Source organism: Natator depressus, chromosome 2, assembly GCF_965152275.1.
Source record: "Natator depressus isolate rNatDep1 chromosome 2, rNatDep2.hap1, whole genome shotgun sequence".
NCBI classification, from domain to species: Eukaryota; Metazoa; Chordata; order Testudines; family Cheloniidae; genus Natator; species Natator depressus.
Genome location: NC_134235.1, coordinates 144,869,277 through 144,897,057, shown reverse-complemented (window position 1 = coordinate 144,897,057; position 27,781 = coordinate 144,869,277). Strand labels below are relative to the sequence as shown.

Here is a 27,781-nt window from a genome sequence, read left to right as displayed (position 1 = left end):
CTTCGCTGGACTCTCTCCAATTTATCCACATCCTTCTTGTAGTGTGGGGCCCAAAACTGGACACAGTACTCCAGATGAGGCCTCACCAATGTCGAATAGAGGGGAACGATCACGTCCCTCGATCTGCTCACTATGCCCCTACTTATACATCCCAAAATGCCATTGGCCTTCTTGGCAACAAGGGCACACTGCTGACTCATATCCAGCTTCTCGTCCACTGTAACCCCTAGGTCCTTTTCCGCAGAACTGCTGCCTAGCCATTCGGTCCCTAGTCTGTAGCTGTGCATTGGGTTCTTCCGTCCTAAGTGCAGGACCCTGCATTTATCCTTATTGAACCTCATCAGGTTTCTTTTGGCCCAATCCTCCAATTTGTCCAGGTCCCTCTGTATCCTATCTCTGCCCTCCAACGTATCTACCACTCCTCCTAGTTTAGTATCATCCGCAAATTTGCTAAGAGTGCAATCCACACCATCCTCCAGATCATTTATGAAGATATTGAAGAAAACCGGCCCCAGGACCGACCCCTGGGGCACTCCACTTGACACCGGCTGCCAACTAGACATGGAGCCATTGATCACTACCCATTGAGCCCGACAATCTAGCCAACTTTCTACCCACCTTATAGTACATTCATCCAGCCCATACTTCTTTAACTTGCTGACAAGAATACTGTGGGAGACAGTGTCAAAAGCTTTGCTAAAGTCAAGAAACAATACATCCACTGCTTTCCCTTCATCCACAGAATCAGTAATCTCATCATAGAAGGCGATTAGATTAGTCAGGCATGACCTTCCCTTGGTGAATCCATGCTGACTGTTCCTGATCACTTTACTCTCGTCTAAGTGCTTCAGGATTGATTCCTTGAGGACCTGCTCCATGATTTTTCCGGGGACTGAGGTGAGGCTGACCGGCCTGTAGTTCCCAGGATCCTCCTTCTTCCCTTTTTTAAAGATGGGCACTACATTAGCCTTTTTCCAGTCATCTGGGACTTCCCCCGTTCGCCACGAGTTTTCAAAGATAATGGCCAATGGCTCTGCAATCACATCCGCCAATTCCTTTAGCACTCTCGGATGCAACTCGTCTGGCCCCATGGACTTGTGCACGTCCAGCTTTTCTAAATGGTCCCTAACCACCTCTTTCTCCACAGAGGGCTGGCCATCTACTCCCCATGTTGCGATGCCCAGCGCAGCAGTCTGGGAGCTGTCCTTGTTAGTGAAGACAGAGGCAAAAAAAGCATTGAGCACATTAGCTTTTTCCACATCCTCTGTCACTAGGTTGCCTCCCTCATTCAGTAAGGGGCCCACACTTTCCTTGGCTTTCTTCTTGTTGCCAACATACCTGAAGAAACCCTTCTTGTTACTCTTGTTTTGATAGGATTGACATGTTCCTGCAGAACATTTCAGTTCCATCAAATCAGCGTTTTCCAATGGAACACTTCTGTTGGGAAAACTTTCAACCAGCTCTAGTACCCAGGTTCCAAACCATTTAGGGATTTAGGGCTCAATTCTGCAACATGCTGAACATTGTGTCCTTGATCCAGCAAAGCATTTATGCACATAATAATGCTCTGGCAATGCAAAGGGGATGGATATCTGGGACAACTGGATGTTCCCCTGGAGAGAGGAATCCTGGATGATATAAAGCCTCACATTTACAGAACTTTCTCTTGCCTACCTCCACCCAGTGTGACGGGGCATTCTGGGGTGGGCTGCTGGGGGCAGGAAGATGTGTGGCTCAGAAATAGGGCCAGACTCGCAACTGGTGAAAATCTCCATTGAAGTCCATCACAATATTCATAGCATAAGGATCCGTGGACTAGAATCCATCTCTGTAGAGCCTGGACCAGCTGATATTCCCACAGTACCATCAGGAGGCCATACAGAGCCATAGCCAAGGAGCACTGTGGAGAGCAGGTGCCACAGGAAGTACCACCCAAGGGACCTGGAGTGACAGTACCCTGCAGCCCTCATATTGGCCAAATGCCTATTTAACCCTGGAGGGTGACCCAGGAAGTTGTCTCAGCAACCATGCAGATTTCTGGCCTACTGCAACTGGTCTCTGACCCTTGCCTCCTGAACCCAGCCTGGTACTACCTCTGGGTCTTTGACTCCAGCCTGACTCTGGCCTGCCATCTGACTTCTGACTCCAGTCTGGTACTACACTACCTCTGGTCTCTGAGCCCAGCCTGCCTTTGACCCTGACTCTTGTTTATTGAACCAGGCTCTAGCAATTCCTCCGTCCCCTGCTCACAGACTACCATCCCTGATGTGCAGAACCCAGCCCAGTTGTGATCACTAGGCCAGACTGCATAGTCCCTTACACATAGTCATAGAGTTTAAAGGCAAAGGGACCACCAGATCATCTAGTCTGTCCCCCTGTGAATCACAGGTCACCAACACCACCCAGCACCTGCACACTTACCCAGCAACTGAAATTAGCCCTGTGATGGGTTCGGTCACAGAGACCCCCTTGGGACTGTGACCTGACATACTGAAACTACCTCTGAGCCCGTCTTCCCTGCCAGCTTGGGACTCCAGAACCCTGCCTTGTTGAGCCAGACATGTCTGCTGCAACACAGACCCAGTTCTGAACCACACCCCTGAAGTTACCACTCACCAAGTTACCTATCTCCAGCACCCAGACACCCAGCTCCCAATGGGAGCCAAACCCCAAATAAATCCATTTTACTCTGTATAAAGCGTATACAGGGTAAACTTATAAATAGTCCACCCTCTATAACACTGATAGAGAGATATGCACAGTTGTTTGCTCTCCCAGGTATTAATCCCCTACTCTGAGTTAATTAATAAACAAAGTGATTTTATTAAGTATAAAAAGTAGGATTTAAGTGGTTTCAAGTAATGACAGACAGAACAATGACGAGATGATATAACTGGTTCTGTGGATGAAGGGAAAGCAGTGGACATGTTGTTCCTTGACTTTAGCAAAGCTTTTGACATGGTCTCCCACAGTATTCTTTCCAGCAAGTTAAAGAAGTATGGGCTGGACGAATGGACTATAAGGTGGATAGAAAGCTGGCTAGATTGTCGGGCTCAATGGGTAGTGATCAATGGCTCCATGTCTAGTTGGCAGCCGGTATCGAGTGGAGTGCCCCAAGGGTTGGTCCTGGGGCTGGTTTTGTTCAATATCTTCATTAATGATCTGGAGGATGGTATGGATTGCACCCTCAGCAAGTTTGCAGATGACACTAAACTGGGAGGAGAGGTAGATACGCTGGAGGGTAGGGATAGGGTACGGAGGGACCTAGACAAATTGGAGGATTGGGCCAAAAGAAATCTGATGAGGTTCAACAAGGACAAGTGCAGAGTCCTGCACTTAGGATGGAAGAATCCAATGCACTGCTACAGACTAGGGACCGAATGGCTCGGCAGCAGTTCTGCAGAAAAGGACCTAGGGGTTACAGTGGACGAGAAGTTGGATATGAGTCACAGTATGACCTTGTTGCCAAGAAAGCCAATGGCATTTTGGGATGTATAAGTAGGGGCATTGCCAGCAGATCGAGGGACGTGATCGTTCCCCTCTATTTGACACTGGTGAGGCCTCATCTGGAGTACTGTGTCCAGTTTTGGGCCCCACACTTCAAGAAGGATGTGGAAAAATTGGAAAGAGTCCAGCAGAGGGCAACAAAAATGATTAGGGGACTGGAACACATGACTTATGAGGAGAGGCTGAGGGAACTGGGGATGTTTAGTCTACGGAAGAGAAGAATGAGGGGGGATTTGATAGCTGCTTTCAACTACCTGAAAGGGGGTTCCAAAGAGGATGGATCTAGACTGTTCTCAGTGGTAGCAAATGACAGAACAAGGAGTAATGGTCTCAGTTGCAGTGGGGGAGATTTAGGTTGGATATTAGGAAAAACTTTTTCATGAGGAGGGTGGTGAAACACTGGAATGCGTTACCTAGGGAGGTGGTGGAATCTCCTTCCTTAGAAGTTTTTAAGGTCAGGCTTGAGAAAGCCCTGGCCGGGATGATTTAGTTGGGGATTGGTCCTGCTTTGAGCAGGGGGTTGGACTAGATGACCTCCTGAGGTCCCTTCCAACCCTGATATTCTATGATTCTATGAACAAAGTAAGTTACCAAGCAAAATAAAACAAAACATGCAAGTCTAAGCCTAATACATTAAGAAACTGTTTACCAGTAAAATCTCACCCTCAGAGATGTTCCAATAAGCTTCTTTCACAGACTAGACTCCTTCTCAGTCTGAGCCCAATCCATTCCCCTGGTACAGTCCTTGTTCTAGCTCAGGTGGTAACTAGGGGATTTCTTATGACTGGAGCCCACTTTGTTTTGTTCCACCCCCTTTTATAGCTTTGACACAAGGCGGGAATCCTTTGTCTCTCTCTGGGCTCTCACCCTTCCTTCTAAATGGAAAAGCACCAGGTTTAAGATGGATTCCAGTATCATGTGACATGTTCACATGTCCCGTGAGACATCATTACTCACTGGCTGGCACCACATATACAGGAAGGCTTACAAGTAAACAGAGCCATTTACAACCAATTGTCCTAGTTAATGGGAGCCATCAAGATTCTAAACCACCATTAATGGCCCATACTTTGCATAGTTACAATAGGACTTCAGAGTAATACTTCATATTTCTAGCTTCAGATACAAGAATGATACATTCATACAAATAGGATGAACACACTCAGTAGATTATAAGCTTTGTAATGATACCTTACAAGGGACCTTTTGCATAAAGCTTATTCAAGTTACATTATATTTACATTCCAAGCATATTTTCATAAAGCATATGGAGTGCAATGTCACAAGCCTCAAAATATTCAAAACATAAGACTTTCAGCCATGGGCTGTGCCAATTTACCCAAGGTGAGGACTATTTCATGTGAATAGGCTCAAACATTAAGTTTTCAATGTCAAAAAGGCATACTTAAAACTCCATACTTTAGCTTTGAACACAAAGATGCTACCTTCTAGTATTCTTTTGTTCTGTCCGTTTCAATAATAGAGATTCAAGGCAAGTTTTGGAATAATAGCAATTCCTTAAATATTTTCTCCTTTTAATTTTTAGTTCTTCTGCCATTTAAGACTAGCTATTGTATGAACCAGTGTTGAAATCTACTTATATGTTGAATTTTGTGATATAATGTGATGCCACTGGGTACACAGAGGGACAAAAAGAAATGTTAGATTGTGTAATTTTCAAAAAGGAGCTATTTTAAAGTATCTTTGAACATCTCTTTAATCTTAACTATTGTTTCTTGATAATAAAAATGGTAGAAATGAGAGATGGGAAACTTCTACGAAGTCATGTGGTACATCATGATTAATAGCACAATAATTCATTTGTGGAATGCTGACAACGTGCTGAGTGTGTTTGTGGTAGATGGTTTGAGATTTTGGGTAACTGGGTTTGAGGAATATGGACAGTGCTGGGCCTCTGGATGGATAGATGGAGGAGAGAGAGATGGCTGTGTTTTGGGCTCGGTTGTTTTAGGTGGTCTGGGATGTAGAGTGAGTGGTTTGGGTGGATTGATGAGCTTGGGTATGGTGGAGTCAATGGTCTGGGATTGCATAAGTGTATGGAGTTCTGATTTAGACAGAGTGGGTGAAGAAGGAAAGAGTCATCCACAAATATCATTATTAAACTGCCTGATCTTTCATTTATAATGTTGACCTGCAAGTTTATGAGGATTTTTAAAAAGTTTAATATGGATCTGAGCAGTATATTTTTTGGCACTGGAAGGTTGACAGAAATACCTTAAGCAAGGAGGAGACTTGAACAAAAAATTTCAAGATTTTATTTTAAAGGGCCGTCTTAATAGGTATTGGAGTCAATTTGCAGGCCAAGGCAACAGAATCAATTATCTTTCTACCAGGTGGAGCAGGGCATCACTGAGAGGAGTCAATAGTAGCAGAAATGGCAAAGAGACAGAAAGGGGATTTCCAGCTGAAAGGAGTGGTGTTTACTTAACTTTGAGTCATTTCCTCCTTGTTGAGAAAATCTTGTCTAATTTTTTAGAGTAATATAAATTTCTAAAACTTTTTACTATTCCTGTCCTTTAAAATGGCTTCTTACAGGAGCCAATGTTAAAATCTATCAATGCAATTAATTTTGCACTGTTATGTGATTTCAGTGTGATACAGAGAGACAAAGAAAATTTAGACACTTTACCATAATTTGAAGAAGAAAAAGAAAGTCTCTGAAGACTTTTAATCTCAAAGTATTTGCTCAATTTTCTGGAAAAATCTCTTAACCTTTGAAAGTTTGCCTTACAATTTTCAGTGTATGAGTATTTTCATAATGAAGTGTAATTTTCACAAAATGTTTTGATAGATTCCCTGAATACTTTGGTGCTGTATAACCAAGTATTTTAAAAGTAAAATTCCCAACAAAAGTTTCATACTTTTCCCCCAAGGGAATTGATCACAAAAGCACAGTTTCTGTGACAATATATTTAAACTCTCAGCAACAGCAAAACCTGTTTCCAAGAGAAACTGATTTATGATTATCATTATTCTCCAATACTGTACTTTAAGAAGCTAGTTTTGACTATGTTTTACTCTGAAAAGTAGCAAAATACTGAGGAATCCTTGTTAATTTTATTCAGGTATTTCTGTTCTCTAGCCTCAATTAAAGCTGGGTAACTAATCAAATAAACAATTTATTCAACAACTTTAGCCCCTTTTTATTTGAAAATCATCTATTATCAGACTTCTTTTTCTAATTTGTTTGCCGTTTGAAATTATTTAGCAACCTGTTTATGCAAATATATTTCAGTCTATAGTTTGAGACCTATTTGCTGCAACCTTTGCTTGTGGTATTTTCTAATTCTAATTTGTAATTTATGTTGCAGGATTGGTTACTTAAATGTCACAGTATTGTTTCTATTCACTTAGTGGATGACTCCCAAATCTACAAAGCACTCCTTGTAATAATTTTAGTTAGATCTGGGCAAATAATTTCCATCTAATTCATTGAATTAATTGTCTCCTTTCTTTTTTTGCTTGAATTTCTGTGAGAAATTTGGGATTTCCTCAAATATATTTGTTACTAAAATAAACCTGACATGTTTTCTGCAGAAATTCATCCTTCCCCCTTCCTGGAATGATTGTGTACAGTTTGCTGTGAGTAGTCTATATTCAAAATTCAAGCTCCAATCAGGGCTCTTTCCAAGCTTCATAGAAAGCTTTCTAAGCTTTTTTAGCTCAGTGCAGCACTCAGCAGGAGCTGAAGCTGATCTGCCTCCCCTGGTGCCTGCTACAATCTCATAGCGGTAGAGCCTAAAGAGCCCAGCTCAGAGCTGCCACTTGTCATCCTTTCTAACACTAGGCATGCATTTTCTCATCCCCACTTCAGCCTAAGGGTTTGTCTTTATTGCTAAAAAAGCTGTGTTTTTTTCCCTTGGAGTAACTAAGGTTAGCTATCGTGACAAGGAGTTTTAGTTTTACTGCAGAGAAAACTTGCCAAGGTCAGCCCCATGTGAGGGGACAGGCTCAGCAGTGGCCACCTGTTGTCAGGTCTGCAGAAAGAAATAATAAGATCCGGGGGTTGTCAGCTCCAAACTTGGAAGGGAACAGGTGAAGATCACTGCCTGTGCCTTGTCTGTGCCAGCTGCTCCCCACTCTGAAGATAATCCTATGATTCCCAGACTCTTTCTCTCTCTCCATTTACACTCCATCATGCTCTTTCTATTTGCACTGTCACTGGTTTCCCTGCCTAATCCCTGCCTGGCACCAGTCTGTGTGGGAGAAATGCCTGAGTGTTCAAAAAGAAAGTGAGCATGACAATGTGTACATGGAGAGAAGGTGTGAGAAAGCAGTGAGAATGTGGTGTGGGTGGGGGCCAAGGGGAGGAATAGAGAGTATATGTGTCTGGGGAGAGAGAGGTTCAGAAGCAGTCACATCAGGACATCAGAATCTAAGTTTTAATTTTTAAAAATGGTGTTTCTAGTCCTTATGTTTCCAAAGAAAAGTTTGAAAATGTGAACTAAATGGAACTGATGCTGTAGACAGCCTGAACTGTCCCATTCACCTTAATGTCCCATTTACTCTGAAGCCCATTGTCCTGGGAGCCTCCTTTCCCCACTCTTTGATGGGGGACCCCTTGCTGCTGCCATTTCCTGGCCATGACTGGGGCATCTTTCTTAGAACAATTAAGCTAGTGAAAGATTTCCTGACTGGGTGAATAGTTTAAATTTAAATTTTTTAAGTCAATTTTTTTTCATCCAAACTTTTTTCATTGAAAAAATGGCTTTTCAACCCAACTCAACATTTTTGTGGAAAACTTTCATTTTGGTCATAATTTTTCAGTTTTTGAAAATCTTTATTTTGGTTAAAACTTTCTTTTTTTCAGTTGTTGGTTTTGGTTGTTCACTTAAAAACTACAAAAAATGGCATGGGACATTCTTCTTAAAGCTAATTTTTTCATGAAAAATAATTTGCATTTTCCAACCAGAGAAATCATATTCCCACAAAGTAATTGTGTGTGTGTGCGTGTGTGTGTGTGTGGTTCTAGTTCAAAAGGAGTCAGATTCTTGTATGGCTCCTTTAACTGCATCAATTCCAGGGAAAGGAGTTTTGAAAACTCTGCCCCATTGCTGTGTCAAGCAGTGTCTCATCCCATCAGATACTATGGTGATGAAGGGCATTGTCTAAGAATCTAGCTTTATGGATACATAATAAAAATACCAATTCTGGAGAGAATGCAAGCCTGTGATCTTAACATTTTGTTTTCCACAAGCATTTGTGAAATAAAAGATCATTTAAAAATCAGTTAAAATCAATCACAGACACCAAATACAAAAGGGGGCCAAAGTAAATTATTTTTTAAAAAATGTAATGAATACTCCAGTAATATTTTTCTTATTTGCTTAACTCTAATTTTAGCTCCTCAAATAGCCTTTATGTTAAATCAAGAAGTAGCTAGCCATGATATAACTGCTTTGAACTAATTATTACCATTTAACAAAAAGGGCAGAATTTCAGAAACAGATATTCCAACCTACAAAAGTCTTTGAAAAGTCATGCCACCAATTTTTAAGCAGAACTCTCCTCAGAAATCACTGGGGAGTTATGCTTAAATACTTCTAGCATGATATGGCTCTGAGATTTCTAGTATGATTACAAATCTAGACTATTCAAGTCAAATAGCAGCAGACTCTTTAAAGTGGATTTAAGAAATATTCTTCAAGGTCCACTCTTCTTGCATTGTCAGTCTTCCCCTTAATTACTTTTTACATTGTTTTAAATAGTGTTGTAATTTGTACCTCTTTCTTAACAAATCACAAATAACATTCCTTCCTGAGTTTTGTTTTCCTTTAAAGTAATACTATTTTACTGAATATCTAATGTTCTCTCACTTTTTAATGATATAATGAAATCTCAATTTTAATTACCTGAACACAAAAGGTTTCAAGTCCATCAGATTGCCTTTCAAGGCCTGCAGAGGTATTAAATGATTCCATAACCAATTACCTACATTTTCCTTTACTTATTGTAAATGTGACCTTTTGTTACAATTTGATTCCTGCTGTGACTATGTAACTATCTTTTGTGTCTGAGAACGGCTATCATCCTCTCATGTGATGACTGCTGTTAATTTTAATACGCTTTGATGGCTGGAGAACAAATAAGTGTCTGTGACACAGTGCAGAGACATTTGAAGGTGGATAAACTACCACTTTAATGAGTAGAAATCAGCAAGCAAAGGGGCTTTCCAGTGACAAAACAGAAGACCTTCAACCTAGGCAAAGAAAAATATTTCAGTCTGCAAGCGATTAAAAAAAATTGCTGTGCTTACAGTGGTAGAATAATAGTAAACATCATAAGTAACACAAACTTAAAGGGTGGATGAATATAACTTTATATTATTAAGATTTGCATAAATGCTCTACTAGTCTCAAACACCTAGCCGTGCTGTAAATGAAACTATAATTTGATATAAAATCTGTAAGTAACCTGTTGCTTAAATCAGCCTCTGTTCCAGATGACTGATGGATAGCTAATGTAACACTGATTTTTTAAAAAGTCTCCAGAGGTGAACTTGGCAATTACAGGCCAGTAAGCCTAACTTCAGTACCAGGAAAATTGGTTGAAACTATAGTAAAGAACAGAATTATCAGACACATAGATGAAGACGATACATTGAGGGAAGAGTCAGCACAGCTTTTGTAAAGGGAACTCATGCCTCCTCAATCTACTATAGTTCTTTGAAGCAGTCAACAAAAATGTTGACAATGGTAATCCAGTGGATATAGTGTACATGGGCTTTCAGAAAGCCTTTGACAAGGTCCCCTACCAGGCTCTCAAGGCTCTTAAGCAAAGTAAGGAGTCATGGGATAAGAAGGAAGGTCCTCTCATGGATCAGTAACTGGTTAAAAGACAGAAAACAAAGGGTAGGAATGGAAGAAGTAAATAGCCATGTCTCCTCAGGGATATATACTGGGACCAATACTGTTCGACATATTCATAAATAATCGGGGGGATTTTGGCTTCCCTTTGGTCCCTGCCAGCTGGCACTCAGGGCATGAGGCCCAAAAGTCATGGACCTTTTTGTGGATCTCCAGCCAGAAAAACCTAAAGGCCACTCTCTCCAATGTCTCTTCCCTCCCCAAGTGCTCTTCACATGGCACTAAGTGGTTCAGGTGAAGAAGCCTCCACCAGAACTTCCTAGGTGCCAGTAGCTGTCACCATACCTCTCAGGATTGGGGTCTCTGGTCATCTGGTAGAGCCGCTCATTCTGGAGCTCAACGTGCTTCAAATGTTAGGCTTCACTCTCCCCCCCGTCAGGGATGGTTACCTGCTCCCAGGCCCAGCTCAGTGTCTGGTCCTTTTTCTGATCCCGTATGAAGTCCTCGTCTTCTGGTAGCCAGCCAAGGCTCAGTTCCTCAGGTGTCCCCAAGCTAGCGTGTTGTCAAGTTAGCATATATGGTGGACCTGAGGGGGCCTCCCCAGGGTTTTCCACTTTATCCTGGCCTGTACCCGCCTTGTTTTGGGGTCTGGGTTGGTCTTGATCAGGGGGCCTTTGCTCCACTGCCACAGGAGCTCCCCAAACCATCTCCAATCCCATCCCAATATTACTGGGTAGGCCAGAGTGGCTGCTAAGTCAACCCAATAAGTCTAAGTGTGGCTGCCTACTTCCAGTAGCATTTTTGTGGCAGGGTAGGATCGCATGTCCCTGTGGATGCACTGGAGGTTGATCGGGGCTGCCACCACACTGGGGGACTCTAGCAAGCTTGTCCATAGTATGGTCTGGCTACACCCAGGGTCCACCAGACCAGTCACTTTGGTGTTGTTGACCTGTACAGGCAGCAGCATCTTGGCCAGGCTCCATTTCCAGGCTCTGGTGCTTGCCGTCCATGCCTGCCCATAGTTGCAGTCCGTGAAGGGGTACTCCTGCCTAAAATGCCCTTCCTGTCCACACCTGAAGAAATTGCCCTTCAGTGTCACCAGCGCCTGGCTCACCCCTGGGGCTATGGGTCCCCCAGGTAGGGCATATCCCCCTCTTCAGAGACCTCAGTACCTCCACACCATTCTGCCTCAATGTTTAGTTCTCCCACTGTGGGCCCAAGCATCATGGCTTTGGAGGCCCCCAGGGCTGCAATAGTGCTGCAACCTGCTGGATCAGGTGTTCCTGCTGTGCAAGACGCTGGGCTGCCAGCTCCTGAAGCAGCTGTTGCTGCTGCTGCAGTTGCTGAGCTGCTTGCTGTTGCTGCTGAGTCACAGTCAGTTGTAATATCTGGCTCTGAAGTTGTTGTTGCTGTGCTGCCAGTTGTTGGTGGTTCCCCAGCAACCATTTCAGCAGCTCCTACTCTGGCTTTGGTTCTTCTGTTGGTGCCACTGGTTCTCTTCAGAGTCCCCACCAGAGTCCTCTCTGGTTGTGCTCTGAAGGGGCTTCCTCTCTAAGTTGCGGCTCATCATTGTTGACCTCTGTGGCTGAAAGGCCTGCGGTGGCCCAGCAGTACGGCCTGGTCTGGGCCATGTGGGGCCTTAGTGGAATCTCAGCAGAAGCCTGCACCACACAACTGCTCTCCTGCTTGGTCTGCGTAAGCTTGCCTGTCTGGGCTAAGGTGCTCAGCTTCCCGTGCCCAGCAGAGGTGGCTGGGTATGACTTTCTCGATCCAGAACTGCTCCTTAACTCTTACCTCCCCAGTGCAGGGCTTGTACACCACATTACAGAGGGGTGACTATGAGGAGAGAGGAACAGAGACAGGGACAGGCTAGGGGCATAGCAGCAGAAGGGTCTATAACCAGGAAACCACACTGTGTTACAAGACCTGGAAATGAATTCATGAGTCCTCAGTCTCTGCATTCCTTTTCCATTAGCAAATAATTATTAAACTCACTGGCAAAGTGTGTGCCTCTTCCACCCACTAGTGATTGGTCCACTTAGAGGATAACTGTCTACTCCTGTTACCAGGTACTCCACTAACACAAGTAGCAAAGATCTGTGCTGTCAATCTAAAGGTTTGAACCTTGTTGATGGCACAAATTTGGGGTGAATATGGTTTTATCTGCTGAAAAATCTATTTTTTTAAAGTCTTGGGGTATTTTTTAAACATAGGAAATTACATTTAAATAAGCTAACTTAAAAGAATGTTAAGGTTGCAATATCAAGCACTCTAAAATTAAGAAATGCCAGAATGGTTGGACAGATGCCCTCTATTTGAAAGTCTCAGAGTTTCAAGTTGCATCATCCTTTGTTTATGGATTGGTGGTTCAACCAATCCACTCAAGTGCCATGAGCCTTCTACATGGACTATTTTTCATGCAGCAGGTACTTTTCACGTCTCACAAAGATTCTCTCCACCATTGCAAGACACTCTGCGTTCTCATTTCCCACTTGTGAACTTAGACAGGTACTGCAGTGATGCTGCCTGACACCCCTGAGGTGTCAAGCTGCAGCAGCTGTGACTGAATTAGGCCAGGCTTGCTGCTCAGAGGTCTAACCAGTTCATGCTTGTGATGGACTTATAGAATCATAGAAATATAGAACTGGAAAGAACCTCGAGAAGTCATCAAGTCCAGCCCTCGGTGTTGTGGCAGGAACAAGTAAACCTAGACCATCCCTGACAGGTGTTTGTCCAAACTAAAACCTCCAATGATGGGGATTCCACAACCTCCTTTGGAAGCCTATTCCACAGCTTTCCCACCCTTACAGTAAGAAAGTTTTTCCTAATATCTAACCTAAATCTCCCTTGCTGCAGATTAAGCCCATTATTTGTTGTCCTACCTTCATAGAATCATAGAATATCAGGGTTGGAAGGGACCTCAGGAGGTCATCTAGTCCAACCCCCTGCTCAAAGCAGGACCAATCCCCAATTAAATCATCCCAGCCAGGGCTTTGTCAAGCCTGACCTTAAAAACTTCTAAGGAAGGAGATTCTACCACCTCCCTAGGTAACACATTCCAGTGTTTCACCACCCTCTTGGTGAAAAAGTTTTTCCTAATATCCAACCTAAACCTCCCCCACTGCAACTTGAGACCATTACTCCTTGTCCTGTCCTCTTCTACCACTGAGAATTGTCTAGAACCATCCTCTCTGGAACCACCTCTCAGGTAGTTGAAAGTAGCTATCAAATCCCCCCTCATTCTTCTCTTCTGCAGACTAAACAATCCCAGTTCCCTCAGCCTCTCCTCATAAGTCATGTGTTCCAGACCCCTAATCATTTTTGTTGCCCTTCGCTGGACTCTCTCCAATTTATCCACATCCTTCTTGTAGTGTGGGGCCCAAAACTGGACACAGTACTCCAGATGAGGCCTCACCAATGTCGAATAGAGGGGAATGATCACGTCCCTCGATCTGCTCGCTATCCCCCTACTTATACATCCCAAAATGCCATTGGCCTTCTTGGCAACAAGGGCACACTGCTGACTCATATCCAGCTTCTCGTCCACTGTCACCCCTAGGTCCTTTTCCGCAGAACTGCTGCCTAGCCATTCGGTCCCTAGTCTGTAGCTGTGCATTGGGTTCTTCCATCCTAAGTGCAGGACCCTGCACTTATCCTTATTGAACCTTCAATGGACATGCAGAACATAGATCACCATCCTCTTTATAACAGTCCTTAACATATTTGAAAACTATCAGGTCCCCCTCAATCTTCTTTTCTCAAGGCTAAACATGCAATCTTTTAAAACTTTCCTCGCAGATCAGGCTTTCTAAACTTTTTATCATTTTTGTTGTTCTCCTCTGGACTCTCTCCAGTTTGTCTACATCTTTCCTAAAGTGTGGCATGTGGAATTGGACACAGTACTCCAGTTTAGGTCTCACCAGTGCCGAATAAAGAGGGACAATTAATTCCCATGTTTTAAGACACTCCTGTTAATACACTACATAATGATATTAGACTTGATCACATTCCCCAGGTTGAGTGTGAGTACAGTTGATGAGTTTCCCATTTTTTGAGGTTTTTATCTGTTGTTACTGTTCCCCTTAATAGGATTAGTAGTCAAAATCACAGAATCATGGCCTGTTTCAATATCCACCTGTTCATAGTGTATACCTGACTTGTGAAGTTTTCTTTCCAGGTGTCTCTGCACAGGATCCAAGTGTTCCTATGTGTCTCCCTGAAGCTTTCTCAGGTTATATTTTTTCTAGGAAAGAATGCATCATTGCCATCACCTACTATGGTGCCAGCCAGTGGCGAGAGTCAATGACCAGTGTAGGGGAACCTGGGTTCCAACCCAGGGCACAGTAAACAGTAGTTCAAAAATGTGTGGCCTAAGGGGCAGGCACCCCTACACCTGCAGCATGGGCCACTTTCTACCTCACTTTCTGTTCTTCTGTTGGTGTCGATGGTTCACTTTGGAGTCCCCTCTAGAGTCCTTTGATGCTGTGTAAAAATCTAAGATAGACTTTGGTGAACGAAAAAATCATTTCTACCTTGCTCAACAGGGATGCACTGATTTCTGATATATTGATATTGGTTCCCAGAAAGAGGAATATTATCTTGGTAATAAGGCAGCTCCACAAAAAGTATTTTTACAAATCCATGTCAACTCAACACATATTCACCTGCAGGTGCTCATGAAGACTGTTCGGATTGTGCACTGAAGATGGTATTTTTTTTAAAAAAAGTACAATAGAACTACCTTGCTGTAGCTCTATGAGCTAAAGGGGTCTTCTGAAATTTGGTAAGCACCCTCAGGACTGGAGAGAGAGAGAAAGAGAGAGAGAGGAGAGTTTTGTATTGTAATGGCCCCTCTTGTAATCAGACCTGACGTGCTTTCTGTCTGATTGATATATGGAAGTATGTCTTCTATGGATAACTCAAAAAAATCCCCTTCTGACCAGGCTGTGAAATTCATTGAAATGGTAGACTTGATAAGCATTGCTTATAACAAATACAAAGAAAGTTACAAATGTAAGGAAATATAGACTAACTATAGAAAATTAGGATTTAAAACTGTATATTTATGAGCTAGATAGGTGAAATTACAAATTATTAATACATTCCTTATTGAAATCATATTACAGCATATTCCCACTCTACTTAATGCCCCCTTGTTATCTTCTACCTCTCTATATCCTTCTATTTCCTTTTGCTTCTTCACCCTTTTCCAAGATGAAATGGTTGGTAACTCTGCACCTTGTTATTCATTATGATGAAACAACAGATAAGAAACAGAATATTATAACTGATGTATACATTGTCTGTTTCTTATCTGTTGTTTCATCATAATGATGTAAAATTACAAGCAACATGAGTATTACTAACAATGAAGAAGATATTAATAGCAAAGCTTGCACTGAATTTGGAATACATATCTGGTAAATTATTTTATATGTTGATACTGAACTAGCAAAACGGAGATTTTTTGATGTTCACTAAAATGGTGAACTTGATATTTTCTATCTATAAAAGAGTTTTTGACATTTGTTGTTAATCTAAAAGAGTTTTGAGGCTTTGATTTATTTTTTCTTGTCTATCTGCAGTAATGAAACATTCTCCTGCTTTGTGAAACAATCTTAAACCCATTGTATACATTAAGTCAGATTGTGACATTAGTAGCCATTGATGTATTGGAGCTGTTGAGAGCCATTGCACCCATGTCAGGACCTGGAGGTATTCATCATGTGAAGAAGAGACATAGGCAGAATGCCTTGCCGTGTGCTGGAGTCCCACATTTCCCTGGGTCATCTAGTGACTCCCCCAGTGCTTGTGCCCAGGGCTTCTATCCTGTTCCTGTTAAAATGAGTGGGAGTTCTGCCAGAGATTTCCATGGGAAAATGAGCAGACCTAGGAAGCACAAGCACCAAGATTCTGGTTGCATCCTTGTGCAGGTGTGAAGGGGGTTAGGAAGGGTCTCCTGAGCCCTCGCTTCTCTCCACCCCATTTGAACACCCATGGAAGAACTGCCAGAATCTACTGTAGCCCTTTGTTGAAGATAACTAAGGGATTATCCACAGAGATGCTCACCCCTACTTCAGAGATCTTCTTACTGAGAGGTCAATCATTAATCACCTTTTTAGCTCCCTCTGTATTCTCCTTTCAGATTATGAGCTTGTTCCTGCAATCCTTACCTAGTAAAATATGTCCATTGACTTTAATAGGAGAAAAGACCCATACAAAAGGAAAAAATCTTCAGGCTCTAAAATTGAGGGTTGTGTCTTGGGGCATTTTCTAAAATAGAATAGCATAATTTACATTATTACTCATAATATATGTATTGTTTTCAAAACTATTTCTACTACTGTTGAAATTCCTTGTATGGACTGTAAATAGCCTGCTTTCACCACAGTGCAGATGCATTGCTTCCCTGTTTTTTAGTTAGATACTGTCTGAAATTCTACATAAGGATAAAATTTATTAATCGCAAATTATAAGTCATTGCTGTAATTATTGTTCATTCCTTCAGGAGGGAGGAATGGGGTGAAAATGGATGTCAATATTATTTATAATATATTCACTATTTTTCTCTCTTCTCTGTGATCTGTACAGGATTACTAACTTTTAGAAGGATTTTTAGTTAGTGATCTTGCCTGGAAAAGGTAAAGTTATGGATCTGGATTGTAATACAATACATACTATTAGATTTCACATGAAAAATAAGACTATTTTTTAGCCCCTAATCTGATTTATTAGTTTCATATTTCTTTAAAACATCTATTGTGCTAGAGAAATATTTCCCATTACAGACAAGTCCAGAGGAAAGTGTAGGTGACTCCATATAACTTAAATGTTAATCTCTTTTAAGGAATTATACTGCTGCCCATCATCACATATTTATTATAAAAAATTAATAAACTATACTTAAACTTATCAGAAAATGCCATGTGTTTGAATGACAGCTCACAACTCTGATTTCTGAAAATGTCACTGTCTAAACATTTTGACTCTGATTCTGACCCTCACTAACACTAGTTTTACACCAGAGTAACTCCACTGACTTCAGTGGAGTTACTCCTGATGTTTTACCAGCATAAGTAAGATGAGAATTAGGCTCTTTGTATTTAATAACTTGGATGGAGAAACAACACCAAGGGAAACATCCTTTTTAAATAAGTGTGCTTGCTGGCACCAACATTCAAGTAACATCCCTGCCACTCCTGCATGGCATTGTGGTGGCAAAATGAGGTGTGAGATAGGCAGGTGAAGCTAAATTTACATGATTTACAGTGTAAGGGGAAAAGCTACAGCTGCAACTGGGTTTATAGGGTTTACAGTCTAGGGAGGGAAAAGTACACCTGTGGCTGGGTTTAGAGCATTTACAGTGCAAGGAAGGTGAGAGGAGGGACGCCAGGACCTCTTTTAGGGCCTTCAGTTTCATGCTTTAACATCCATTGATTTAATCCCTTTTATCTGTGAATCAGAGAGCAGAACTGGGTCCTACTGTTTACCTAGCCATTCTTTGCATAATTATGAAATTGGAAGTGTAGCTGTTGTCTCCCACCTGTGGAATAAGATAAAATGTTGAACATTAACAGATACATAAAGAAAAAGAGAAAAACAGAAGCAAAGAGTGATAAGTGAGCAGTCTCCCTGGGCTCAGTGCAGCTTACATGTTAGGAAGTTTATCTTATCACATTGTTATTATTGAGGTGGCTTGCCATGCCATCTAGCAGGGACTCCAGGAACTACTGGTCCTTGGAAAAAGGTGAAGAGGGAGCACAAGCAAAGAAGGTACAGGGATTGGTCAGAAAATTCTGGAAATTGTATTTTCTGGGAACCTCAGAAGTTTCTAGAAAGGGTAGTCAGTGAGATACCTTCTAGATGCAAATACAAGAATATGACTAAAGACTAGCAGCTTCCAGGCAAGATGCTAAGGGAGTGATTTTTAACTTACCTAGTGTAACTGTGGATGAAACTCTTTTGAATCCTGTTTGACTGAATTACATACCTTGAGGTCCTATGTTTTATAGGTTCCTTCTGTATTGCCTAGTAAAATATTTCCTTTTATCTGTTTTAAATATGTTGTCATGTAATTTCATTGAGTGTCTCCTTGTTCTTGTATTGAGAATAAATAGGAGTACCCAATTGGCTTTCTGTATACCATGCATTATTTGATATACCTCTACCATCTCCACCCGCTCCATCAATATCCCCTCTTGCTTTGGTGCTAAATTCTGATTTTAAGATCCAGAGCATTTGAACTATTGAGCTCTGGTCCCCCCCCCCCCCCCCCCCGGATACTATGTAATGCATTGTTGTGTCTGTGTCTGAACTGCAGCACTGAAGCCACAGCAATGTCATGCCCATCCCCTTACCAAAGTCCTCCTGCTTTTCCCCTCCATCCAGCCACTGTTCTGTTCTACCCCACAATGGTTCCCAAGCAAGAGAAAGTTATAAATAGTGATTTCTACTATTATGTATTTGGCTGAAGCTATGTCTTAAAAACAGATTACTAACAAAAAATCATTGTGCCCCTACGTCTGTGCATTTCTTAGACAGTAGTCAGGCAGCAATGGTCCCACGGCCACATGGACTAGGTGGGGGAACGGAGGGGGCAGGTTAGAAAGGTCTGGGTTGGGGGTGGGATAGTTGTAGATACTGTATAGTTGTTAGTCTAAAGTTACTAACAGCTTTCTTTTATACCTTGAAAGATTATAGTTTCAATGCTGCCTCTGCCCCACCCCATCTTACTGTCCCCTTACAAGCAGAAGCCATGAAGAAGGGAGGTAAGCACTGATGGGGGAGTGCGGGGATTAGGTCCAGAAAGGGAACAGAATTTAGAACACTTTGGTTGTCTGATGAAAACTTAGTCACAGCAGTCCTTTCTCCTCTGGAAGATTATAAAATGTTTACTGTCCCTCTCCCTGGTGTCTGGCTTCTCCCTGCACTGCGCCATGATGCACAAACCAATGCAACAGGAGCGGGAGAAGGATCCAGTCTGGCAGTTGAATAAACACAGTGTGGTGTCTCTTTTCAGTAGAGAGGCAAGTGGCTTGTGGTACTGATCTGAAACTTCAGAGAACCAAACAAAGTTGTGGTTCATCTCATTCTGGTTCTCATGGGTGACTTTAATTTTCCTGATATCTGCTGGGAGAGCAATACAGCGGTGCATAGACAATCCAGGAAGTTTTTGGAAGGCGTAGGGGACAATTTCCTGGTGCAAGTGCTAGAGGAGCCAACTAGGGGGGGAGCTTTTCTTGACCTGCTGCTCACAAACCAGGAAGAATTAGTGGGGGAAGCAAAAGTGGATGGGAATCTGGGGGGCAGTGACCATGAGTTGGTTGAGTTCAGGATCCTGATGCAGGGAAGAAAGGTAAGCAGCAGGATACGGACCCTGGACTTCAGGAAAGCAGACTTCGAATCCCTCAGGGAACGGATGGGTAGGATCCCCTGGGGGACTAACATGAAGGGGAAAGGAGTCCAGGAAAGCTGGCTGTATTTCAAGGAATCCCTGTTGAGGTTACAGGGACAAACCATCCCGATGAGTCGAAAGAATAGTAAATATGGCAGGCAACCAGCTTGGCTTAATGGTGAAATCCTAGTGGATCTTCAACATAAAAAAGAAGCTTACAAGAAGAGGAAGGTTGGACATATGACCAGGGATGAGTATAAAAATATTGCTCGGGCATGTAGGAATGAAATCAAGAGGCCAAATCGCACCTGGAGCTGCAGCTAGCAAGAGATGTCAAGAGTAACAAGAAGGGTTTCTTCAGGTATGTTGGCAACAAGAAGGAAGCCAAGGAAAGTGTGGGCCCCTTACTGAATGAGGGAGGTAACCTAGTGACAGAGGATGTGGAAAAAGTTAATGTACTCAATGCTTTTTTTGCCTCTGTCTTCACGAACAAGGTCAGCTCTCAGAGTGCTGCGCTGGGCATCACAGCATGGGGAGTAGATGGCCAGCCCTCAGTGGAGAAAGAGGTGGTTAGGGACTATTTAGAAAAGCTGGACGTGCACAAGTCCATGGGGCCGGATGAGTTGCATCCGAGAGTGCTAAAGGAATTGGCGGATGTGATTGCAGAGCCATTGGCCATTATCTTTGAAAACTCGTGGCGAACGGGGGAAGTCCCAGATGACTGGAAAAAGGCTAATGTAGTGCCAATCTTTAAAAAAGGGAAGAAGGAGGATCCTGGGAACTACAGGCCAGTCAGCCTCACCTCAGTCCCCGGAAAAATCATGGAGCAGGTCCTCAAAGAATCAATCCTGAAGCACTTACATGAGAGGAAAGTGATCAGGAACAGTCAGCATGGATTCACCAAGGGAAGGTCATGCCTGACTAATCTAATCACCTTCTATGATGAGATAACTGGTTCTGTGGATGAAGGGAAAGCAGTGGATGTATTGTTTCTTGACTTTAGCAAAGCTTTTGACACGGTCTCCCACAGTATTCCTGTCAGCAAGTTAAAGAAGTATGGGCTGGATGAATGCACTATAAGGTGGGTAGAAAGTTGGCTAGATTGTCGGGTTCAACGGGTGGTGATCAATGGCTCCATGTCTAGTTGGCAGCCGGTGTCAAGTGGAGTGCCCCAGGGGTCGGTCCTGGGGCCGGTTTTCTTCAATATTTTCATAAATGATCTGGAGGATGGTGTGGATTGCACCCTCAGCAAATTTGCGGATGATACTAAACTAGGAGGAGTGGTAGATATGCTGGAGGGCAGGGATGGGATACAGAGGGACCTAGACAAATTGGAGGATTGGGCCAAAAGAAATCTGATGAGGTTCAATAAGGATAAGTGCAGGGTCCTGCACTTAGGACGGAAGAACCCAATGCACCGCTACAGACTAGGGACCGAATGGCTAGGCAGCAGTTCTGCGGAAAAGGACCTAGGGGTGACAGTGGACGAGAAGCTGGATATGAGTCAGCAGTGTGCCCTTGTTGCCAAGAAGGCCAATGGCATTTTGGGATGTATAAGTAGGGGCATAGCGAGCAGATCGAGGGACGTGATCGTTCCCCTCTATTCGACATTGGTGAGGCCTCATCTGGAGTACTGTGTCCAGTTTTGGGCCCCACACTACAAGAAGGATGTGGATAAATTGGAGAGAGTCCAGCGAAGGGCAACAAAAATGATTAGGGGTCTGGAACACATGACTTATGAGGAGAGGCTGAGGGAACTGGGATTGTTTAGTCTGCAGAAGAGAAGAATGAGGGGGGATTTGATAGCTGCTTTCAACTACCTGAGAGGTGGTTCCAGAGAGGATGGTTCTAGACTATTCTCAGTGGTAGAAGAGGACAGGACAAGGAGTAACGGTCTCAAGTTGCAGTGGGGGAGGTTTAGGTTGGATATTAGGAAAAACTTTTTCACCAAGAGGGTGGTGAAACACTGGAATGTGTTACCTAGGAAGGTGGTAGAATCTCCTTCCTTAGACGTTTTTAAGGTCAGGCTTGACAAAGCCCTGGCTGGGATGATTTAATTGGAGATTGGTCCTGCTTTGAGCAGGGGGTTGGACTAGATGACCTCCTGAGGTCCCTTCCAACGCTGATATTCTATGATTCTATGACTCATTCTTTCCCTGTCCATTTCACTGTTGTTAGGCAGGCATAGGGGCAGGATTTACTCGTGATGCCAGGGTTGGTGGGTGGGTAGGTAATGTTTGTGGATTGCAGCTCCCTTTGCATGGAAACTCTTAATGCTAGCTGAGAATATCATCAGTTTCCAGTCAAATTGCCTCCCAGTCTTGTAAGCATATTTCAGCACATTTCTAGTGTATCAGAAACTCCAGCTAGGTCTTGTGGTTCAACAGTAGTGCAAATCTGCTAGGTCCACTTTCATAGCTGACCAAACCCTACCTTTCAGCAATATGTTGAGAGGTGACCATTAGCAGAAACATCTGTCTGGAATAGATTGCCACATCTCCTCCACAACTGGACCTGAAAGCCACCTCTCTTTTTAACTCTGGTACCTTGAAAATGGCTATGTTTATAGATTCCATGCCTAGAAGGGACCCGTGTGATCATCTAGTCTGACCTCCTGTATAACACAGATCATAGAACTTCCCCAAAATAATTCCTACAGCATATCTTTTAGAAAAACATCCAATGTTCTCCAAATGTTGGACAACCTTTAAAGAAGAAATTGCAAACTGGTAACATAGCACTTGGAAGGACCTGACACCCATCCTGTCCCCTTGAGAATTAAAAAAAAAAAACAGTAGTACTTTTTTTTTTTTAACCATTAATAGCCTCTTTTCCTTCTCATGGGCTGCAAAAGTTGTCTGAGAATCAAGGATAGTCTATCAGTTCCATTCCTGGAATGCTGAAAGGTATCAAAGTTGTGGCCTTCTACAGCAAAGTTATGTTATGTGGGAGGATTTCTCAGTTTCTTCCAAAGGAAAAAAATATATAATACTACCCTTGTCTTTGAACTGGCAGGATCTTCAGTTTCCAAGAGGGAAACCAAACCAGGAGGGCAGAAGAAGCACCGCAGAGACAGATAGAGAAGGACTCTGGAAGAGCTGCTCATAAGCATGTACTGGAGAAATTAGGAGAAGTTTGAATTCCTCAGGGCATGGGAGGAGCAGGATCTTTAGCAGAAAGAGACATTGATGAACTAGTTCATGGAGCAGAAGACATAGGGAACAGGACCAGGTTAATCAAACTGGTGGCCAAACAGTTCAGGATCCACCTGAACCTGTCTATGAACTAACATTCCTCTTCTTCCTCCTTCTCTGGATGCTGGCCAGGTATTGCTGAGCCATAGTACCCTTCTTCCAGGATCCCCCACCTCCAAGTGACCAGGAGGAAAACATGGAGTCTGCAGGACTCCTGGGACCTCACCCTCCACCAGCACCTAAAACCTCTCACCAGGGGACCCCTATGAATATCCAGGAGGGGAATGATGAGTCTGCAAGTGCCCACCCTTCAGGCCCCACACAGGAGATGGCCCCAATTTGTCCTTAGCATGAGTTTCCCCCCATCATTCTTCCGTGTCAGAGGAGGATAAGAAAATGGGTGCAGAGACAGTAACATTTGGACAGTGTACTTGGATTAATTCCTTTAATGTTTTAAAGATTTTTGGTTGACCTATGCTTTAAGTTATTTTAATTACATGCTCCATCGAGTACTCTTAATAAATGTTATAGTTTCTGTGAATTGTGTATGCTGCTTCCTTCCTAAGTATAATGAACTGAAGATGTTTTCAGGTTCAGGATTGGGCCCCATGATTCACAGCACATGAAATTGCGTATTTAATAACTATCTAGTGCCATGATACTGCAAACATTTTTCTGTCTGTCTGACCCCCAGGTTCAGAAATATCCACAGTCCCAAGGATACATGGGAAGGCTGGTGAAAGGTGTTATGTGCTTACAGAACGCACTGTGAGTTTTCAGTGCAGCAGAACTCTACAAGACAGAAAAGGGTTCATGAACATCTTTATGGCTTAGAAAATTCCACACAGAAAATTGAAATATAATTCCAGTAACAATACAGGCAATGACAGAAACTGCCACTACACTAAACATAAATGGACCCTCCTTTCTCCACAAAATTTGACCAGTTTTGAGCACAGTATGTGCAGTTAGCACCGCTAAGTGCAGTTAGCACTGCTTACAATGAATGATTTAAAAAATGGCTGCATTACCTCCCACCCACTAGCAAATCTTCATAAGGTTCTTGAGAGATTGAGTGCTCCAAATAACAAAGGTTTGTAAAAAAAGTGTGAATAGTGAAGACAAAAATGTCATTCAATCAATGACCCCATTACAACGAGGCCACCACCCTCCACAGCACAAATGCAACCACAAGATGAGAGTGCAGTGGACATACCCTGTTATAATGTGTATAATGTCTTTAATGTGTGCAACCTCACAGGAAGAAATGGCTAATGACCTTCATCTACAATAGAATAAAGATATGTAGCCCCACAAGAATGTGCTAATATTCCATCATGTGATTTTCCAGCAGCTGCACAGGGTGTGAAAATGACCCTTGCACAGGAAAATGTCATCCTCTGCCTCCCTACCAAGATTGTGAACAGATGGCATTCCTGATTTCCCTTGCTCAGTGGGAACCATGACCAGTGTGTATGTGGGTGGGATTTGGCTGCCTGTACACACTTTGTCCTGTGTCCACACTTGTCTTTGAGCCCACTCAGGACAGACACACTCCCCTTTACTCTCACAGACATCATGGAGTGCAGAGCAGGCAACGATTATACTAACAGTGTTTGCCACATGGGCATCCAGATGGGTGCACAGGCAGCACAAATGAGCTTGCAGTCCCCCAAACCCACTCTCCACAGCCTTTCTTCAGTTCCTGAGCTTGCAACTGAATTCCCTTTTTCCAGGGACATTGATGTCAGGGTGCAGTTTCAGGAGCCAACGCAGGTGCAGGTATGCAGTGTCCCCCAAAACAGCAATTGGCACAGACACATTGTACAGAACAATATTGTTTCTGGGGAATAAAGTCTCTTCTTCTCCCTTCAAGTACAATCCGGATCTCCACAGCATGCTGACACCATGAACCTTTCCAGTGTCTCCCCACATTTATATTCATTAATCTAAGCCTCACAGAACAAGTGAATAGTAACCTTTTCACTCACATACTCACTGGCCCTTGTAATGGGAAAAATACTGGGATACAGGTGTCATCAATGGCCCCCTCACAGTTCTTAAAACCAATCCTCTCAAATCCAGCCATTCTTTCTGGAATTTTGCTGATGGTAACCACCCATGGTTAGCTCACAGTGTTAATTGCCTCATAAACTTGCACAACAAGACCCCAACAGTGGACATTCCAACCCCAAAGTGGTTTTCAATGGACCAATAGCAGTCTACTCTTGCCAGTTTCCACAGGGCAATAGCAACCAAATGGTCTGACATCCCTTAATTGAGTGTTCTGGCACTGGAGGATTGATACAAGCCCCTCACACAGCTCCTCAAAGGCCTGCTTCCTCGTTCTGAAGCCACTGCTGGTTCTCCCAGGTTTCCAGAACAATGTGATCCCACCACACCATGTTGGTTTTCCTGTACCAGAAGTAACAGTCCACCCATGGGCATACCATGGCAATACTGAAATCCACTATACTAGTACAACATGAGCTGAATAAATTGTCATTGGCCCCCAAGAATAGCCATATTTGGCATATCAGAAAGTTCTGCCCAAATTCCATTCAACACCTCACTGATCTCCTACTCTACTGCATAACCATTTGTCCTCACTCCATGTCTTCCACCCAGTTTGGCAGTGAATAACGGTGAGGGGAGATGTGATCAGGAACTGCCATTGGTAAATGGTTGAAGGCAGGGGACAGTATCAACAAAACCCAGCAAAACGGTTCCTAGAGTGTCTCCCTGTGATGCCAGGAAGCCTGAGATACTGGCTCTGAAATTGTAGTGCTAATGCTGCATAACTGCAGAGTTATATCTATGTCCAGGACAACATAATATGGACACTCAGGCCTTGTCTATACTATAGAGTTTTGTCAACAAAAGTCAGCTTTCATCAACAAAATAGTGGAGGTTGTTAGGATATAGATATTCAGGCCTGTCTGTAAAGGCCTATACGCTAAGAATTTAGGTGTATTCTTATCACTTAGCTAGTTCTAGAGGTATAAAAGAAAGAATCAAAGTCACTGTCTGCCAGTGTAAGGTCCTTCTTTTACTGTGACAGTCTGAGGCCCTGTTCTTAGGCTAAGGCCTTTGGCTAAGCAACAGAGGCAGCCATAAGCTGGGAAGCGACCAGTCACATCCTCACATTTCAAACTAGTCACATTGAAAGAAGGTGCTATTGGGCTGTTAGGAATACACTCCTGTCCTGATAATGCCTATCGCCTCCAGAGAAAGGGAAGTGCCTAGAAAATGTAAAAAGAAACTTAGTTTGATAGCATCCTGTCTGGCAAGAACTCACTTATCAAGAGCTGGGATGTGAAATCCTCACTTCTGTATTGTTTTGTCATTATAGTTCCCACTTTGCTATTGTTTGTCTGTATACTCTCTGTCTGGTTCTGTGATTGTTTCTGTCTGCTGTATAATTAATTAAGGTGGTGGGATATAATTGGTTACATAATCATGTTACAATATGTTAGGATTGGTTAGTTAAATTTCAGGAAAATGATTGGTTAAGGTATAGCTAAGCAGAACTCCAGTTTTACTATATAGTCTACAGTCAATCAGGAAGTGGGTGGGTGTGTGGGGGAAATGGGAATGGGGGTGGGGAAATTGGAATCATGTTTGGCTAAGGGCAGGAATGGGAACAGGGACACAGGTGTAAGGCTCTGTGGTGTCAGAGCTGGGAAGGAGGACACTAAGGAAGGAAACTGGAATCATGCTTGCTGGAAGTTCACCCCAATAAACATCGAATTGTTTGCACCTTTGGACTTTGGGTATTGTTGCTCTCTGTTCATGCGAGAAGGACCAGGGAAGTAAGTGGGTGAAGGAATAAGCCCCCTAACAGAGGTGTACACACTACAATGTTCCTCCCATTGACAAAACTCTCCCGCTTTGCTGACCGAACAAAACCACCTCGATGAGAGGCACAGAGATTTTTGTGGCAAAGTTATACTGACAAGTGTCAGTGTAGATACTGTGCTTGGTTATGTCACTGTAAATGGCCTCCAGGAGGTGTCCCACAATGCCCATCTAGACTGCTCTGGTCAGTAGCTCAAATTCTTTTGCCCTGCACCCAGGTACATCCTTCTAACTTTAAAGGCCCAGGAATTTTTGAAAATCCACTTCCTGTTTGCTCAGCAGGTATAGCTCACCCCATATCTTCCCAGCTGACCACACAGCACTCCCACTTGGAGCACACCTGAGTTGCTGGATTTGCTGGCGCTGTGGGGAGAGGAGGCTGTGCAGTCCCTGCTCCACTCCAGCTGTAGGAACTTCGATACCTACGGTCAGATTTCTCATGACTTCTTGGATAAGGGTTACGAATGGGACACACATCAGCGCTGTGTGAAGATAAAGGAGCTGACTTAGGCATACAAGAAGGCAAGGGAGGCAAACCATCACTCTGGTGCTGTGCCAAAGACCTGTTGCTTCATAAAGAGCTGGACACCACCCTTGGCGGTGACCCCAGCACCACCACCAAGAGCCCCATGGATACTTTGAGGGGAGGGCGGGGCTGGTGACAACGAACAGTGTATTCAACCCCAAGGACAAAGTTGTGCACAAGGAGGTCGAATTGGAGAACATTGTGGAGCACATGGAAGGGTCATTTGGTGGCATGGCTAGTTGGGACCTCTTTTCCACTCTGGAGGGGTCTAGCCAGTTTCAGCAGTCCATCTCTGGCGCACATGATGCAGGAGAGAAGAGCCCTGATAACTGATCTTTCTGAGTTGACACTGCTCAGATATATGAGGTAGAGTTGTCCTTTGCTCTGTGTATTCTAGAAGTACATGAAGGGCTAGAAATGTACAAGACTAGCTGTACACATTCGTGTGCTTCACATTCCCGGTGCAGCTAAATAA

At 43.3% G+C, this 27,781-nt stretch overlaps 1 long non-coding RNA gene across 1 annotated transcript in view; it reads right to left on the bottom strand.

Moving 5' to 3' along the window:
- LOC141982760 (uncharacterized) overlaps window positions 1-9,519 on the bottom strand; it is a 74,011-nt gene extending 64,492 nt beyond the window's left edge. The window contains exon 1 of the long non-coding RNA XR_012638217.1: window positions 9,381-9,519. This is a non-coding gene — a long non-coding RNA (uncharacterized LOC141982760). The remainder of the gene's footprint in view (window positions 1-9,380) is intronic.
- Window positions 9,520-27,781: the final 18,262 nt, after the last annotated feature.